The sequence below is a fragment of the Alosa alosa genome, chromosome 3 (assembly GCF_017589495.1).
Source record: "Alosa alosa isolate M-15738 ecotype Scorff River chromosome 3, AALO_Geno_1.1, whole genome shotgun sequence".
Lineage (NCBI taxonomy): Eukaryota > Metazoa > Chordata > Actinopteri > Clupeiformes > Clupeidae > Alosa > Alosa alosa.
This window is the reverse complement of record NC_063191.1, coordinates 1,777,049-1,796,079: the sequence shown is the minus strand read 5'-3', so window position 1 is coordinate 1,796,079 and position 19,031 is coordinate 1,777,049.

The window sequence follows — 19,031 nt, the reverse complement described above, 5'->3', positions numbered from 1 at the left end:
CACACACACACACACACACTATTACAGACACCAGATCAACCCCCTCCCACACCACACACACACACACACACACACACACACACACACACACACACACTACTAGTGACACACTGACTTCATCTAAACGTTGCGTGCGTGCGTGGGCTCGATGGTGTTTTATGCCCCCAACACCTAACCCTAACCTTAACCCATGACTTAAAGGCACCTAATCCTAAACCTAGCCCTAACCCTAACCTTAACCCATGCTTAAGCATAGTGCCTTCCAGGCAGCCCTGCCTTGAAGACAACGTTGGGGGCATAAAACACCATCGAGCCCACGCACGCACGCACGTAACTAATCAATGACGTCGTCTCGTTCCCACTTCTCACACCAATATATGCCAGAACCGGCTCCGTCACCAGAACAGCCCACCGATGAGATCAACCATTAGAACACTCTAGAACCAGCCGGCTCCGTCACCAGAACACCCCCACTTCCCCCCCGCGAGATTAGTCATTAGAACACTGGAAGCAACACTTCTAATGGCGTCCCAGTGGGAACGTCACCAGAACAGCCCTGCCAGATCGAGATCAGGCATTAGAACACTGGAGACAACACTTCTAATGGTGTCCCAGAATGTGAACATCTGACCGCACCTTTCCCGTTAACACGGAGCCAGCAGCTCCTCTGACCGCACCTTTCCCGTTAACACTAACACAGCACATCGGTCTGAAGCAGAACATCAGAACATGGCTCTGAAGCAGAACCGGCACCAGTGGCCCGGTCAGCGGTGACGCAAGTGAGAGCGGCCGCTAGAACACTGCTGAACCAACAACACGCCCATTTCAACACATTTTGTGTTTTTATATATATGTATAATATATTTTTTACACATTTCAACACATTTGTGTGTGTGTGTATTTTATAATGGAATCTAAATTCTTTCTAGAATAATATCGTAATTCTGGAATAACATCTGAATTCTAGAATAATATACAAAGGACATCCTCTGACCAGTCTTGAAGCACCAGTGGCCCCTTTCCGTGATTAACACTAAAGATGGTGAAACACAGCACATCGTTTGTCTGAAGATCGAATCAGAACATCAGAACATGTACAAATATTTTTTACTCCTCAATTTAAGAAATATTTGGTGGGATTTGCCTTTGTCAAAAAGCAACAATTTGCCAGAGATGCACTTTTTTGAGTACAGGCTACTGTCAAGGTTTTGTCAAGCATTTCGGAGAAATTGCCACAGTTTAGTTCTTTGGTGGGTTAGTTCTTTCTCTTAACTTCTGTCAGTCTAGTTCAGACTGCAGTCACAGCAGTTTCCACTGTGGAACGCTGCACTTTAGCATAGTTGGAAGTCATACTTCATATTTAAAACACTCTTTTTTTTTAAATAGTGAACCATTCATTTAACAAAGTAACAGACCACATTATAGACTGTTAAACTAAGATCATCAGCCAGAATATGTGTGTGCATGGGCGTGCGTGCGTGTGTGTGTGTGTGTGCGTGCGCGCATCCTACCTCTCGTACGGCATCACTTTTCTCGCAGTCTGTTGATAACACCGGGAAGAACTCTGAAAATACAGCACATCACACACCTATGAACCTCATGGCCAACCACCAGACACGTTGCTAATCGCTTCAACTAACTGAAGATACAGTCAGGCAAGCACGTTTTTAATTTCAATTCCTCTCAAGTTTCAAAGATAACTTTTATATTCCGACATTTACCACCGTGGAAGGAATGTCACTTGCTCATGTTGAAGTTTTAAATTTGTAAATTTAAATTAAATGTAAATTTAATCACAATAATATCAACAACACACACGCACGACAACACACACATTCTCCAGTTCCCCACCTGCGTGAGGGCTGCAGCTCGAGAGGCACCACAGCATGATGTGAAGAAGCGCGAAAAGTTGCCGCCAGCAAGAGCTCTCCATCACCAGATAAGTTCACTCGTACTCAAAAAGGTCTCGCGGCGCGGTGTCTTGCTACAGTAGCTCAGTGCCAGGTGTGTTGGCTGCTGTCGTGGGTACCGTAAAGTTCAGGCAAAGCCAGTCCGCGTCTGAGGAAAACCAAGAGTGCGCGAGTGTTTTATACTCTCCGTGGGGCTGTGGCCAATCAACGCCCGAGTCGCGATCTACCCAGTGGTCAAGTTAACAAGCTGGCAGCGACTAGGGGTGCGGGGGAGGGGTGGGGGTATCGTGCGTAATGCGCAACCACACAGGGCCAATGCGTAATGCTGGCGGCGGGAAAGCCCAGCCGAGCTCAGCAGGAGGTAAAGCGGGAGCTCATATTACTGCAGGAGACAAGAGACTCTCTGCTTATCTCCCTCTCTCTCCTCCATCTCTCTCTCCTCCATCTCTCTCTCTCCTTCAGTCTTTCTACTTTTTCTGCTCATCTCTCTGTCTCTCTGTTTCTCTTCTTCCATCTCTATTTTCATCTCTTTATTAATATCTCTCTCCTTCTGTCTCTGTATGTCCATCTCTCTCTCCACATTGTTATCTCTCTCCCTGTCTCTGAATTTGATTTAGTTTAAAATGCTTTATTGGTATTATCGATAGATAGATAGATAGATATAGATAGATAGATAGATACTTTATTGATCCCCAAGGGGAAATTCAAGGTCTTAGTAGCATACAGACATCACACACAACATGCACTTACAGCAGAAAAAGTAATATAAGTAAATACATATAAAAAAATAACACATTCATTCATATTGGTATTATAAATAACACATTCTTGCTTTATTGGTATACAACACAATAACCTCACAGTATAATTATACAACACAATAACCCCACAGTATAATCATACAACACAATAACCCCACAGTATAATTATTGTACCAATTATTGTACCACACAGTATAATTATACAACACAATAACCCCACAGTATAATCATACAAAACAATAACCCCACAGTATAATTATTGTACCCCACAGTATAATGATACAACACAATAACCCCACAGTACAATTATGCAACAGTTGTTGCTTACTCTTCACTTATAGGCCTAATAAAAGATACACTTACGCCTACACTTAAACAAAGAGAATTAGAAACTATTCTGGCAATGTCTCGATTCATAACTTAATTGCATTTTTGTCTGCTTTTAATCACTTTATTATGAACATTAAATGTATGCTATTTTGCACGCTAAAATCTGATTAATCACAAGTACAATAAAGAATGGGAACGTAAGTTGGATATTCTAAGTTGTAATTCCCCTGTATGTCCTGTTGGTGACCTCAGTGAGAAGTGCCTGTTTAGACGCTCTTAGCCAGTAACGAGTACTCTGGATCAGTCGTAGATCTACGAGTGTTTTCACAATGTTCTTAAAGGAGCTCTAAGCGATGCCAGGTAACGTCACTTCTGTTAACGCTCTTAAAGGTGCTCTAAGTGATGCTGGGTAACGTCACTTCTGTTGACGTTCAAACAAAACAGAGAGCTAGCTCGTTACTGTACACCTCCCCCTGCAATTGAAACTCTCCTAAACGTGCATCTCGTCGGTGATTTGCTGGAACAGTTTGTTATGTTTTTATGGCCCAGGTTGTTTTTGTTGCCGTTTTTGGAGAAAAAGAGAGAGAGTGTGTGTGTGTGGAACGCGTAACCCTGTGTCGTGTGTCGGCGAGTCAGGCCAGAGACCAGCTGTGTGTCTGTGTGTGTGCTGTGTGTGTGTGCGTGTGTGTGTGTGTGTGTGTGTGAAAACTTCCCCTAATGGAAACAGTAAGCTTAGAATATTAAATGTCATTTGTTTTGCTGACTGAGGTGTGTGACACAGTAAAAAGTCAGATAATAAAGTCTCAGTGTGTGTGTGTGTGTGTGTATGTGTGTGTGTGTCCAGTCATGTTTTCCATTATTACAGAGAAGTGGACATCAGAGAGATAATCCAGCAGAAAGCAGATTGATGCCTTTTAATAAAGTGAAAGAGGAGACCGCTGTTAGGACTCACACACACACACACACACTATACACACATACACACACTATACACACACATACACACACACTATACACATACACACACACAGTATACACACACACACATACACCACACACAGACACTTTCGCTCTCTCTCACTCTCTCTCTATCTCTCTCACTCTATTTCTCTCTCAAACACACACACAGTCTCTCCCTCTCTCTATATATATATTCTTTATCTCTCTCTCTCACTCACACACACACTTTTTCTCATGTGATGGACATTATAGAATATTACACAGTGTCTAGCGTATTATCACCCGGAGAGAAGAAATACTCTTTTCTGATTGGCTGGCGGGGTGGCTTTTAATTCTGAATAACGGGGCACCTATGGAGTAGATCTGGTAAATAAAAGTTTAAACGCTGTTCCATATCAATGCTTATGAATGGTAACTATAACAACGACAGTAGGACGACGGTTGAGCCTGGAAGCAGGCTTCAACAATGGAATCAACTGTAAATGTCACCAGCCAAGGGACAGTAGCCTTAAGTACCAACAGATCCCAGTTACACACACCACAACACGAGATTACGTTTTTTGGTAAAAATACAGATTTATTTAACATGTAATAACACATGGGTCGCCACTCTAGACAGGAGGGTAAAACTTATAGGGGCGGACATGTTCAGGGTTGGCCACTCAAAACCACACGTGTAGTCAATCCCATCTCGGAGCCATAAGGCACTTCAAAAGTCATAAGCACGAATCACCACCTGTTATCATTTCACCATCCGTGGACACAGCACACAGTAATGCACACAGTAATGATTTGTGACGTCACGCCCACACACTAAAAAGGCCCTTAACCGTTGCCCACTACAACTCCACCCACTGCCCAGTTACTGCAGCCCACCCGCACATAAGACACAACATTCACAAACACAAAAAAAGAATAAGAAGAAAATTATTGTCCATTGGCCGGGATCCTCCAGGCCAAAAGGAAAATAAAAACAATAAATCACTGTTCCAAGGGGATTGGTATCAGTCTCACCGGGGCCTCTGGGAAATGTAGTCCGCTACCGGATCGGCAGTGAGCCTAGTTCTTGAAGGTGACGTCACGGCGACACGAGGTTCACGTCAGCACGCCAGTGGAGTCCTCAACCACGGAAGCGGAAGCAGCACTGAGTCCCGGCTGAAACTGTCGACAAAACACAGGCAATTAGACCACTCTAGCCAGCAGTGTCAGCGACGCTCACTCGCACAACGATGCAGAGTTGGAATATCACCGTCCCTTTTGATCCACTCCACGCATGCGTTGTCACTGACTCGCGGCTCTCCTCGGATCAGGCTCCGTCTCGTCGTCCGGCAGCACCCGCCTGGAATTCCAACACCATCGTGAGCTACATGGACATGTGAATTAACAAAAGAATACAAATAGCTCTTCCCTTTACTGTGGCGATCGTCCAGCGTAGATGTCACGGTCAGCAGGCAACGGTCAGCAGGCAACGGTCAGCAGTCAGCAGGCAGCAGGAAGCAGGAAGCAGTCAGCAGGAAGCAGGAAGCAGGACTTCGCCTACTCCAACCCCCCCAGTCTTCTTCTTCTTCTTCTTCTTCTTCTTCTTCTTCTTTCGGTTTTTATGGCGGTTGGCAACTAACTTTAATGGTGCATTACCGCCACCAAACAAAAACAAACCAAAACAAAACAAAACAAAAAGATAATACTAAATTATTTTAATTAGTCCTGTATTCCTCAGGAAGCCAATTACATAGTTTACACACATTTCCCCTGTGTTTCTTTGCAGAATCTCTTCTAAGTTTAGCCTCAGCTGTTCTCCTTGTAATTGTGAGACTAGTCTTTGTCTTTCTTCCTGATATTTACTACAGTGTAAAATAACATGCTCTATAGTCTCTGGACTACCACAGAATTCACAGTTGCCATCAGCATGCTTCTTCATTATTAACAAAGTTTTATTTAGACGTGTGTGTCCATACCTCATTCTAGAAAATACATCCTCCTCCTTGCTTCTGTTCGTATTTCTGCTCTTTCCCACTTTATTCTGAATACTATAGAACTGTCTTCCAGTCTGCCCACTGTCCTATAATGTTTGCAATTTACCCTTAACTATGTTTTTGACCAAACTTTTAATTTCTGCTTTGCTGTAGTTTACTTCAACATCTACATTAGAATGTCTAGCTGCTTGCTTAGCACTTTTATCTGCTAACTCATTTCCTATAACTTCTATATGAGCTGGTACCCATACCAGAGTTATAGCAATTCCTGACTTTATTATATTATTTGCAACTTTCAGTATATCATATACAATGTCCTGCCTTGACTTTGACTGAAATGTTTTAATACTGATCAAAGCTGAGCTGGAATCTGAAGCAATTACTGCCTTCCTTGGCCTATTGACCTCCACCCAAAGCAAAGCTAGCCACACAGCAATCAATACAGCTGTGTAAACTGCTAAATCATCACTGATTCTTTTTCCAACTTTAATGTTTAATTTTGGAATGACATATGCAACCCCCATTCTTTTATCAGTTAATTTAGATGCATCTGTATATATAGTTAAATCCTCACTATACCTCTCCATTAAATAGCTCTGCACCCTGTATTTGTCCATGTCATTATTTTGTTTTTCTTCCAATAATCCCAAATCAGTGGACACCTCCCTAGAAACCCATGGTGGAGTATCTGGGAAAGGTACAGTGGGACTTATGTTTAGTTCATTAAACCCCATTTCATTTACTTTACCATTGATGACCCAACCAAAACTTCTGACTTGAGCGTTTCCACACTCTTGGCATTGCTTCAATACCGACTGACTCATATGACCTTCATTATGACCTCTCAAGTTTGCCCAATACACAAGGGTCAGCTGATCTCTTCTAAGGTGAAGAGGCATTTCTCCCATCTCCACCTGGATAGCTGTTACTGGCGTGGTTTTGACAGCACCACAGCATAACCTTAACGCTTGATTCTGGATCACATCCAACTTATTCAGCCAAGTTTTGGCTGCAGAGCCATATATTATGCAACCATAGTCAAATACAGACCTGATCAATCCTGTATAAATTGTTCTTAGAGCAGGTCTACTTGCTCCCCACTCCACTCCGCATAGACACCTCATTACATTTAATACCTTCTTACATTTATCAATTATTTTTTGAATATGCACTGCCCATGTTAACCTTTGATCTAACCATATGCCCAAGTATGTAAAGGAATCAACCCTTTCTAACTCATTATTGGATAACTTCACTTTTATTTCCTTAGCCAATTTCTTTCTAGAGAAAAACATTGTTTTGGTCTTATCAATTGAGATTCTAAAACCCCATCTAATAGACCATTTACCCACTACTGTACATTAACTGCTAGCTGTATTTTATTCGCCACAAATTCTACATTCCTCCCTCTTTTCCATAAAGCCCCATCATCTGCAAACAATGCTACATCTACAAAATTCTCCACTTCCTTAAAAATGTCATTTATCATGATAGAAAACAACAAAGGACTGATAATACTCCCTTGCGGGATACCATTTTCTACCTGATAGCTCTCACTTGTCACCCCATTTATTCTTCCTCACCATTATTGTTCTTTCTGACAAAAGTTCCTTAATCCATGTGAACACTCTCCCTTTTATTCCCATATGATTTAACTTCATCAAAAGTCCTTCCTCCACATCATGTCGTATGCTTTCTCAATATCATAAAAGACAGCCACCACTGACTCCTTATTTACTTGAGCTCGTCTTATTACATCCTCCAAGAATACTAAAGGATCCATAGTACCTCTTCCTCTTCTAAAACCACTCTGATAATTATGTATCAATCCTTTAGACTCAACTATATATATATAAGTCTATCATTCATAATTCTTTCCATTGTTTTCCCCATTTGGGATGTAAGTGCTATTGGCCTGTAGTTGTTAGGAATCTTTGGATCTTTCCCAGGTTTTTAATAGGGATAACTATAGATTCTTTCCATGCTCTTGGACTAATTCCCTCTGTCCATACCTTATTATATAGAAACACTTCCTTTCCTTTGTCAGTTAAGTTTTCCAACATAGCATAACAAATCCCATCCCCCCCTGGTGAAGACTTACCTAACTTTCTCAGAGCCTTATTGAGTTTAGTTAATGTGATTAATTCATCCACCACCCCTTTTATCACACCTTCATTCTCAAAATCATGTTTACATTTTTCCATTGTTTCTGCTTTTGCTCTCTTTTCCTGTTGGCTAACATTTTCATTGCTATGTACCTTACTCAGGACCTTTGCAATGATCTCTGCTTTGCCAATGTTACTGGTAATTACATTCTGAGCATCATTGAACACAGGATGTCCATATTCTTTTCCCCTCCCTTACATGATCTTTATCACTCCTCAAACTCTCTCCACTGGAGTCGTTCTTCCTATAGAGTCACAAAACCTTCTCCAGCAACCATTCTTAGCCTCCCTTATAGTTTTCCTTACAACTGCTTGAGATTTCTTAAACTTAATTAGTATTTGGAAATGATTTGTGCTTTTCAAAACTCTGAAAGCTTTGTTCCTATCTTTAACTGCTTTTTTGCATTCATTAGACCACCACGGCACTATTTTACTTAAATTCTTGGGTTTAGATTTAGGAATAGCAAAACTTCAGCACTAATTATGCCAGCACTAATATCTTTGCATAAACTTTCTATATCTTTATTCATATCTATTACTGACATCATCTCATCACTAAACTCTCTAAATTTGTCCCAATCTGCTTTTTCTAATATCCATCTCTCATTTTTGACTTCATGCTCAATTGCAACTTCCATTCCTACTTGAATTTTAACAGGGGATTGGTCACTACCTATAGTGTTATCCTTCAATACCTCCCAATCACATTTGTCTGCTAATGACATTGTAGCTAATGTGAGGTCTATTGTTGATTCTGTTCCCCTAGCAATGTCCAGTCTAGTCCCTGATCCATCATTCAGACAAACTAATCCTTCCTCATCCATAAATTCTAAAATCACTTCCCTATTGACATCATTCTTATCCCCCCACAAAGTACTATGTGCATTAAAATCACCACACCACATCACTCTCCCCTTTGTATCCTTCCAAATGTCTGCCAATTGGCTTAATTCTAATTGCCTACATGGATTATAGAAATGTATTATCTCTATATTGCCTTCATTTGACCAGACCTCTATATTGTATATTCTAGATCCTTCCCTCTTTCAAGTTCCCTATATTGAATACCTTTTTGAACAAAAGTTATGATCCCCCCACCTTTTCCCACTTCTCTATCTCTCCTTATTGAGGTATATCCTTTAATAATAAAATCCAGTTTGGGAATCAACCAGCTTTCCTGTACACAAATAACATTGGTTTTACATGCATATCATCAATATATTTTTTAAATTCCTGCCCATTCGCTATTAAGCTCCTCGCATTCCATTGCAGAACAATTAAGACCATTATGCACCCCCACCCCATGTCTGTGATTGTTGAACTTCATCATTAAGAATGTCTCTTACTTTTTCCCAGGGCATTGTCATGAGCTCTCTCTCTGCCTGGTAACACGCGCTGATTGAAGTCTGATGACCTCCACCTGTTCCTGCTCTGCTCTGCCTCACCCTCGTTTACCTACCAGCTGCACTGCATTCACCACTCATCATGCCCTGTATATAAACCCTTGCTTTTCAGTCCACACTTGTCAGATCGCCTGCAAACCCGCACCAGTTACCTGCCTGTCTTGGAAAAACGACTCTGACTCTTTGCCTGTGAACCCAGACCCGCCGACTACTTCTTTGATCTCCAGCCCCGTAATCTTGACCTGCCTTCCGTCTCTCTTCTCTGAATACAGCCTAGCCCTTTGACTGTACTGCTGCTTCGCTTTCAATTGCTGTTGTGTGTGTGTGTTTCCCCAGGACTTCCCCGGATCATCCAGCTCCTGCCATTGCTGCTCGGCTATTGGGGAACACACACACGCAGACTCTTGAACTCCTGAAACCCCTGTAACCCCCAACCCTTAAATAAACTTTCTAACGTGACGCTTTTGTGGTCCTCGTCCTGTTTGGTGTCTGACAGGCATTCCCTTTACATCCAGGAATTTTTTGGCTGACTTAACAATTATTTTAATTCTTTCAGTTCTACTTTTGGTCTGTGCTGAACAATTAATTATCTCAGCCATGAAGAGCACAAAATCACCTTTACTCACAATCAATGTATCTTTTAATTTATCACACTTTACACATTCCCTTACACCTTTAGACCCATCCTTCATTATTTCTACCGGTACACTTCTTGGGACTTTCTTAATTGCCTCTGCATAAGAAACACCCTGGACTATCTTAGTCTTAACTGGCTGTACCTCCTGCATTCTTTTATTAGCCTCACATCCACCATATGCTGCGCTATGTTCTCCACAATTACAACACTTTAGTTTTGCCCCCACTTCACACTTTCCATATTCATGTTCACCACTACATTTGCTACATCTTTGTTTGCCCTTGCATATCGCCGCTACATGCCCATATCTTTGGCATTTAAAACAACGCAGTGGTGGAGGGATATGTAAACCTTGACATCATAGCTCATGTAACCTATAAAGACTTTTCCTGGGAGTTTGTCTTCCTCAAAAGTTAACATTATTGATAGACTGTCACATATATTTCCATTCCATCTTGTTTTAAGTCGTTTTGCTTCCCTTATTTTAACATTGCTTATTCCTTCTTTCACGGAGTCCACTGACTCACTTAGAGGAATCCCTGAAATTACACCCCTAACAAACTTTTTGTCATACGCCAATGAACACTTCACTCGCTGTTCATTTAATTTATTTATCTTTATTGCTTTCTGTTGTTGCTCCTCATTTTTACATATTACCAGCAAAGAACCATTCCTCAATTTTTTAGCGCTCCTTACCTCCCCATTATCTTTACGTAGCGTTTTGGATAGTTGAGTTGGGCTCCACTCGTCAAATGTAGTTCCCTCTTGTAACAGTTTGATAAACACCTTGAACTCATCTTCACTCCTTTTCATCGTTTTTACTCCTTTATCAATATCACTATTATCTGATTCGTCTCTATCTTTACCTTTCCGTTTATTATTTACTACTTTCCACCCTTCCAATCTCCCGCTTCCAAAATCCATCTCCTCATCCTCACTTCCTGATCCGTCATTTCCTAACTCCTGGCCATTCACAGTCCAGTCGTTGCCATCCGCCTGAATCTCGCGATCAACAGACAATCGCCTACGCTCCTTTCCTCCAGATGCCGCCATAGAGCTCCCTCCGGCTAGCCCCAGGATTTGCTATTGCCGAGCTGCTTTGCTTAAGGCTTGTTTCCACCTGTCATCTCGAAGCCCAACCGCAAGCCCGCCGCTCACTGCCTCTTATCCGAGCTACAATCACCACACCAGCCAACCAGCACGGTAGCCAGATGATTGCCCATCAAGGCTGACGGGTGTGGGAAATCGTCTAGAGCACCACGCAGGCTTCGGGGCAGGGAAAAGAATCAGTACACAAGCACCCTACCACACAAACAACACTGTCATTGCTCATCTAAGAGTCCATAATGTCTATAACGGCAACAGTCCATATAACAATAATGTCCATAACTGCAACAGTCCCTATAACAATAATGTCCAAAACTGCAACAGTTCATATAACATTGGTCTCCATATCATAATCAGTCCCCACACAACACATACACATCCTCCCCGCCCACGACATAAACAAGTTAACTGTCCATGCTATCACTGTTATAGGGCCAACGAAAGTTGTACAAGTTGGCTCCTTTTCAAACGGAACTGCGTGTTTCCTTTGCGTGTCGGGGAGTTCTTTGCCTCTTGCCCTCGTCCATTAATTCCGTATAACAGGACACCTCGTCGGCCATTATCCCACACAGAACAAGAACACTGTCAAAGATTCTATAGTTAACTAAGATGAATCATAAGACGATTCACCAATGGAACGAAATGGCACTAGTTCCGGACTCCTAAATAGGCGTGTCAAAACATAAACTTTTCTCTGAATAAGCAATAATAATATATACATATAATTTTGTATACTATTTTACAGTCATTGTTTGTGTGTGATGCCAATGAAACACTCTTTCGGACACGGAATGAATAATTAAATTTTGCCCCGTTAACCGAGCTAGCTAGCTAGCTAGCTAACATTAGCACAGTAAACGGAAAGTGAATGGGAATGTTCGCTAGCTAGCTAGCAGCTAAGCACTTTGGTTAAACTTATATATATATTGTCGCAAACAAACCTGAAATAACTTATGTTCAGCAACTTTGTGGTAGTCTACTAGTTTTAACAAAAAATATGTTAGGTTAGTTTATCAACCATCTCTGAGTGTAGAGCCTCTGAGAACAGGTGGCTGTGCACCAGAGCTTTGAGGACACAGTGACAGATCACGAACAAAGCTATTTTTGTCTTTATTTGTTTCGTTGGAAAAAAACAATTTCAATGTCGGAATGTAAGGGAGACATGTGGCTTGTAGAAAATGGGTTCAAACCTTACATGGCTGAATGTATAGGGGCTAAGGGATTGGTCATATTCCGTGAAAATGTTAATTTCTCCCATAGGAATACATAGACATTGGACCTCCCGCTAGACTCCTAAATGGGCGTAACAGCTTCGAACCCCACGTCACAACGTGCCAGAATTTACCCTCTTATGAATCGTCTCGCTTTATCAACTGTCTCTGACACTGTGCTTCTAATGACCAAGAAGGGTATATTTGTCACATACACAGTTACTGTATACAGAGCGTCTATGAATTTGAATGAAAAGAAGCGCAGGCTCAGCCTGATGAGCCAAGATGTAGGAGCCAAGATGTAGGGTCTGGGAACTCACCATTAGCATCAAGATGTAGGGTCTGGGAACTCACCATTAGCATCAAGATGTAGGGTCTGGGAACTCACCATTGGCAAGATGTAGGGTCTGGCACAACCAATCAGAGGGCTATCCGGACTACGGTAGACATAGCCTCACACTAATGCACACACACTCACTAATACACACACACATATACTTGCACATACACACATGCTATATCCTTCATACACACTCAAGTAAGAAATGTTTGTGTGTGTGTGTGTGTGTGTGCATCTATGTCAGAAGTGTGTGTGTGTGGGTGGTAGTGCTTTTGTAAGTGTTACCTAATCAGTCTATTAGAAAAACACAGAGGACCATGCTGTGTGTGTGTGTGTGTGTGTGTGTGTGTGTGTGTGTGAGGACCATGCTGTGTGTCATCATCGCTTGCCTTTTTGTGCACGCTCCCATCTTAAATGTAGTCGTGTGTGTGTGTGTGTGTGTGTGTCTGTGTGTGTATGAGTGTGTGTGTGTGTGTGTGTGTATGAGTGTGTGTGTGTGTGTGTGTGTGTATGAGTGTGTGTGTGTGTGTGTATGAGTGTGTGTGTGTGAGTGTGTGTATGAGTGTGTGTGTGTGAGTGTGTGTGTATGAGTGTGTGTGTGTGTGTGTGTGTGTGTATGAGTGTGTGTGTGTGTGTGTGTGTGTATGAGTGTGTGTGTGTGTGTGTATGAGTGTGTGTGTGTGTGTGTGTGTGTGTGTGTGTGTGTGTGTGTGTGTGTTCAGGCATGTGGGAATACAAATTTATCTGCTTCATAAGAGGACTGGGATCAATGAGAGTTTTATTGCATGAGGTAGGCTGTCAAAAATCCACAGACACACACACACACCCACGCCCCCACACACACTCCATGATACAGTCAGTTTTAGCAAAATGCACAAATAACCAATTAGACCTTAAACAGACACACACACTATCTATCCCAGGTGAAAACATGCACACACACACACTCTCTCTTTCTCTCTGTCTCTGTCTCTCATACACATACACACACACATGTACATATACTCCCTCTCTCTCACACACACATACACACACACACATACACACTCTCTCTCTCTCTCCCTCATACACACACATACACATACTCCCTCTCTCTCTCACACACGCATACACACACACATACTCTCTCTCTCTCACACGCACACATACTCACACACACACACACACACACATAATCTCTCTCTCTCTCACACACGCACACATACTCACACAAACACACACACACACACCAAATACCAAAGAGGCTAAATGTCCATTTGCGTAGTGTGCCCCCACACACACACACTTTCCTGTAAACGTACGTCACATAGTGACATCACCCAGACAAACACACACACTCACAGTGGAGATCCACTTTCGCTGCAGGGCTGAAGTGTGCCAGCGCGATTCCAGTTGCTGCTACTGGAAGAAACTGTAATCCATGCATTTCCACTGAATTATTTTTGGAATCTGATCCCTTATCATACCTGTTCATTCTTACTCGTTGCTCGACTTATCGTGACTAAATTCAAGATGGCTGCAAACGCTAAACTTCGAAGGTACTGTCTGTATAAATCGTCTTGTAAGTAAACTACCAGTGCTTTTCAAAGTTCTCAATGTCTCTTTTTTAAATGTCAGGGCCCTCGAAGTCTACCAATGAAGTGTGGAGATACATTGAGCCTCGTAAATGGGTGTAAAACAGTGATTTATTTGCATGGCTAGCCCGATGCGAAGCACCACTATTGAAAAAGCTGTTGGTAGCATCGGCTAACTAAGCGCCAGATTTTGGAGTGCAGGGGACAAGCCGAGATGGGCTATGAGACATACGTTCACACTCGGTATCATGTTTCAATACACTTTAGGTCAATATCACACCGGAATTCTCCTTTAACAGGTGTGCAACACACCTGAACTCCACAACACACCTGAACTCCACAACACACTCCACAACATGTATTTAACAGGTGTGCAACACACCTGAACTCCACAACACACACCACAACATGTATTTAACAGGTGTGCAACACACCTGAACTCCACAACACACCTGAACTCCACAACACACTCCACAACATGTATTTAACAGGTGTGCAACACACCGGAACTCCACAACACACCTGAACTCCACAACACACTCCACAACATGTATTTAACAGGTGTGCAACACACCTGAACTCCACAACACACTCCACAACATGTATTTAACAGGTATGCAACACACCTGAACTTCACAACACACCTGAACTCCACACCATGTTAGGCAGGTATTTAACAGGTGTGTAACACACCTGAACTCCACAACACACTCTACACACCTGAACTCCACAACACACCTGAACTCCAAACCATGTTAGGCAGGTATTTAACAGGTATGCAACACACCTGAACTCCACAACACACCTGAACTCCAAACCATGTTAGGCAGGTATTTAACAGGTGTGCAACACACCTGAACTCCACAACACACTCTACACACCTGAACTCCACAACACACTCCACAACATGTATTTAACAGGTGTGCAACACACCTGAACTCCACAACACACCTGAACTCCACAACACACTCCACAACATGTATTTAACAGGTGTGCAACACACCGAACTCCACAACACACCTGAACTCCACAACACACTCCACAACATGTATTTAACAGGTGTGCAACACACCTGAACTCCACAACACACTCCACAACATGTATTTAACAGGTATGCAACACACCTGAACTTCACAACACACCTGAACTCCACACCATGTTAGGCAGGTATTTAACAGGTGTGTAACACACCTGAACTCCACAACACACTCTACACACCTGAACTCCACAACACACCTGAACTCCAAACCATGTTAGGCAGGTATTTAACAGGTGTGCAACACACCTGAACTCCACAACACACTCTACACACCTGAACTCCACAACACACCTGAACTCCACACCATGTTAGGCAGGTATTTAACAGGTGTGCAACACACCTGAACTCCACAACACACTCTACACACCTGAACTCCACAACACACTCTACACACCTGAACTCCACAACACACCTGAACTCCACACCATGTTAGGCAGGTATTTAACAGGTGTGCAACACACCTGAACTCCACAACACACTCTACACACCTGAACTCCACAACACACCTGAACTCCACACCATGTTAGTTAGGCAGGTATTTAACAGGTGTGTAACACACCTGAACTCCACAACACACCTGAACTCCAAACCATGTTAGGCAGGTATTTAACAGGTGTGCAACACACCTGAACTCCACAACACACTCTACACACCTGAACTCCACAACACACCTGAACTCCACACCATGTTAGGCAGGTATTTAACAGGTGTGCAACACACCTGAACTCCACAACACACTCTACACACCTGAACTCCACAACACACCTGAACTCCACAACATGTTAGTTAGGCAGGTATTTAACAGGTGTGTAACACACCTGGACTCCACAACACACTCTACACACCTGAACTCCACAACACACCTGAACTCCACAACACACCTGAACTCCAAACCATGTTAGGCAGGTATTTAACAGGTGTGCAACACACCTGAACTCCACAACACACTCTACACACCTGAACTCCACAACACACCTGAACTCCACAACATGTATTTAACAGGTGTGCAACACACCTGAACTCCACAACACACTCTACACACCTGAACTCCACAACACACCTGAACTCCACACCATGTTAGGCAGGTATTTAACAGGTGTGCAACACACCTGAACTCCACAACACACTCTACACACCTGAACTCCACAACATACCTGAACTCCACAACACACTCTACACACCTGAACTCCACAACACACCTGAACTCCACACCGCGGTTAGGGCAGGTATTTAACAGGTTTGCAACACACCTGAACTCCACAGCACACTCTACACACCTGAACTCCACAACACACCTGAACTCCACAACACACTCTACACACCTGAACTCCACAACACACCTGAACTCCACACCGTGTTAGGCAGGTATTTAACAGGTTTGCAACACACCTGAACTCCACAGCACACTCTACACACCTGAACTCCACAACACACCTGAACTCCACAACACACTCTACACACCTGAACTCCACAACACACCTGAACTCCACAACACACTCTACACACCTGAACTCCACAACACACTCTACACACCTGAACTCCACAACACACCTGAACTCCACACCATGTTAGGCAGGTATTTAACAGGTGTGCAACACACCTGAACTCCACAACACACTCTACACACCTGAACTCCACAACACACCTGAACTCCACAACACACCTGAACTCCACACCGTGTTAGGCATGTATTTAACAGGTGTGTAACACACCTGAACTCCACAACACACTCAACACACCTGAACTCCACAACACACTCAACACACCTGAACTCCACACCGTGTTAGGCATGTATTTAACAGGTGTGTAACACACCTGAACTCCACAACACACTCAACACACCTGAACTCCACAACACACTCAACACACCAACCATGTTAGGCATGTATTTAACAGGTGTGCAACACACCTGAACTCCACAACACACTCAACACACCTGAACTCCACAACATGTTAGGCATGTATTTAACAGGTGTGCAACACACCTGAACTCCACAACATGTTAGGCATGTATTTAACAGGTGTGCAACACACCTGAACTCCACAACACACCTGAACTCCACACCATGTTAGGCATGTATTTAACAGGTGTGCAACACACCTGAACTCCACTACATGTTAGGCATGTATTTAACAGGTGTGCAACACACTCAACACACCTGAACTCCACAACACACTCAACACACTATACACACCTGAACTCCACAACACACTCAACAAGGAATTCCGATTTGTGTTATGATGGATTTAAGTTGGGACTTCCAGTGGCTGGTGGCCAATAAAGTAAACTTCAGACCCTTAGCTCTTGAACGCAGGAGTCGAGGAAGTGGATGGTGATTGGAAGCCGGCGGTCGGGAGTGGTAGGTTCTGACCTACTGGGCAATCTGATCCAATCTGATCCCTTTGGGCAATCTGCTCCAATCTGCTCCAATCTGATCCAATCTGATCCAATCTGATCCCTTCGATTAAAAGAGAAATGTGGCGGCTGAGGCAATCTGGGCAATCTGACCCAAATATTAGTTTGTGGAAGAAATGGATGCCTGCGAGATAACATTTAATAGTACCTGCCTTGAATTTCAAGAGTGACAATTGTAAAACAGTTTAAATGAAGACCAGGCGGTCCAGTATGACTAAAGGCCTGAATGACCATGGGCTGGTTTCCTGTAGCATTCTCAACACTGCATAGTTCGTAACTTCTACCTTAGCTCTACCGTAATATTTTTACGCATTTCCCGAAAGGGTATAGGGAACATTTGCTATGAATGTCTTTCGTACGTCGTTTGTTGGTAAGAGTGGTCTGGAGAACTCTTAGAAATCTCTTAGCTGCATCTTAGCAATGTTTTGGCTCAAGATGCTAGTCGCCGCCACTGTAGCCTACAGCAATCTTTAGAAATCTCTGTTGCGCATACAACTCACTATACTAACTATAGACATACTGTAACCATGGCTACGGCCTAGCTATGTTGCTACATAGTCATCATCACTATAGACATAACCATGGGTACGGCCTAGCTATGTTGCTGCATAGTCATCATCACTATAGACATTCTGTAACCATGGCTACAGCCTAGCTATGTTGCTACATAGTCATCATCACTATAGACATAACCATGGCTACGGCCTAGCTATGTTGCTGCATAGTCATCATCACTATAGACATTCTGTAACCACAGCTACGGCCTAGCCAAGGTGCTGCATAGTCAACATCACTATAGACATTCTGTAACCATGACTACGGCCTAGCTATGTTGCTGCATAGTCATCATCACTATAGACATAACCACAGTGATTTGTGACCATCATTTTGGAATATGATACGATGATGGGCCAACCCATCCCTTTCAATGACTATGGTTTACAGTTGCGTTTCCCTGCACTAATTTGTTGTTTTGTGTTTACAGTTGCGTTTCCCTGCATTTATTTGTTGTTTTGTGTTTACAGTTACGTTTGCCTGCACTTATTTGTTGTTATTTGTTGTTTTGTGTTTACAGTTACGTTTCCCTGCACTTATTTGTTGTTTTGTGTTTACAGTTGCGTTTCCCTGCACTTATTTGTTGTTTTGTGTTTGTTTTGTTTACACTACAGAAACATTTCTTTTTTTATTTCACACAAGAATGACAA